We start from the raw sequence: 1,887 nt of genomic DNA, 5'->3' as shown, positions 1-1,887 counted from the left end.
TTAATGCTGTTGATTTAAAAATAACTGATAAAAGGAGCATAAGGGCTCATTTAGAAACCTATGTAAAGAGGAGAATAATGCTTGTTGCGCAGTAGTGCTATTGGCTTCTTTGTTCTGTCCTTGGACAGGGCAGCCATCTCTTATGCTAAGCTCCTAGGGAGCCCTAGGCATGCTCATAGGAGCTTAAAACCACTGTCACCCTCCTACTCATAGAGAAAAAATGGTTGAAGCAGATCACCCAGGAAAGCTCTTCATGGCGGGCTTAATTTGGAAACAAATGAGAAGGCCTTTGAAGCAGTATTTGGCAAATATGGATGACTAGTGGAAACATTCTTGACAAAAGACCATGAAACCAATAAATAAAAGAGATTTGCTTTTGTCACCTGTGAAAGCCCAGCAGATGCTAAGGATGCAGTCAGAGACTTGCATGGAAAGTCTTTAGGTGGAAAAGCCATCAAGGTGGAACAAGTTACCAAATCATCATTTGAAAGTGGTAGACATGGACCACCTCCAAGAAGTGGGGGTCCTCCTTCTAAAAGATCGACCCCTTCAGGGCCAGTGTGCAGCAGCTGTGAATGGGAAGAAGAGCTCCTGTATCATGTGGAAGAGATAGTTGTGGAGGTCCACCTCAAAGGAAACCCCTGTGCTCTCATAGAGATGTTTATTTGTCCCCAAGAAATGATGGATATTCTACTAAAGAGAGCTATTCAAGTTCTCACAATACATTATGCACTACTACCAAAAGATGATACTTATTGTGATTATGGTCACCCCTGTTCATGTGATGACTATCCATCAAGAGGCTGTAGTGATAGAGATGGATATGGTTGTGATCATGACTATTCAGATCACCCCAGTGGAGGCTTCTACAGAGATTCATATGAGAGTTATGGTAACTCACATAGTCACCTACATGAGGGCCCCTGCCATCTTATGGTGGAAGAAGTTGCTGTGATGATTACAGCAGCTCACGTGATGGATATAGTGGAAGTCAAGACTGTTACTCAAGCAGTCAAGTGATCTCTACACATGGGGTCATGATAGGGTTGGCAGACAAGAAAGAGGGCTCCCCCTTCTATGGAAAGGGGGTACCCTCCTCCACTTGATTCCTACAGCAGTTCAAGCTGCAATGCACCAAGAGGTGGAGGAAAACTGATTAGATAGAGGGGCAGGCAGAAGCAGATACTAGAAAAAAAAACAAAACTTTAAACCAAAATCCCTGTTCAAAGAAACAAACAAAAAGTGGAAACTATTCTATCATAACTACCTAAGGACTACTAAAAGAAAAAAATTGTGTTACTTTGAAAACATATCCTGTTAAGTTTCCCTCTATAATTTTTATGTTCTCATGAGGAAAAAAGTAAAACATGTTTAATTTTATTTGACTTTATGGCATTGCTTTCAACAAGTAAATATTAAATATGTAAGACTAGACTTGTACTAGTGTTGTAATTTTCCAAGTAAAAGTGTCCTGGAAGGAAAAAAAGAAAAGAAAAGAAAAGAAAAGAAAAGAAAAGAAAAGAAAAAAAAAGAAAAAAGAGGAGGATCATATCCCAGAGGAACCCTTTCTTTTCAGCAAGAGGCTGTAAGGGAACATCTTTTACGAGGGAGTCCTTTAGATAGTACTTCCTGTCTCTCCTTGTGGGAGACAGAATTGACACCTCAGTTTCATCATTAAAACACAACACAGAGACTCAGAGACTGGGGGAGTGAAGCAGCTCTTTTAATCTCATTCTTACAGGAATGGGTATCACTTGGGTGAGCAGACACATCAAGGCAGTCACAGCTAGCGTACTTATTTCCTAAAGTGCAAGTCCTTCCCCTGGTTCCCCATTGACTGAGTACTTCAGAGGTTACATCACTTTCCTGGACATCGCGTAAACAATA

At 40.8% G+C, this 1,887-nt stretch overlaps 1 pseudogene; it reads left to right on the top strand.

Moving 5' to 3' along the window:
* The first annotated feature begins 220 nt into the window (after positions 1-220).
* LOC103258225 lies at positions 221-1,189 on the top strand (annotated as a pseudogene).
* The last annotated feature ends 698 nt before the right edge of the window (positions 1,190-1,887 follow it).

The sequence above is a fragment of the Carlito syrichta genome, unplaced genomic scaffold, assembly GCF_000164805.1.
Source record: "Carlito syrichta isolate Samal-C Ts95f unplaced genomic scaffold, Tarsius_syrichta-2.0.1 Scaffold302029, whole genome shotgun sequence".
NCBI classification, from domain to species: Eukaryota; Metazoa; Chordata; class Mammalia; order Primates; family Tarsiidae; genus Carlito; species Carlito syrichta.
Note: the sequence above shows the minus strand (reverse complement) of the source record. Positions and strands in the feature narration are given on the sequence as shown.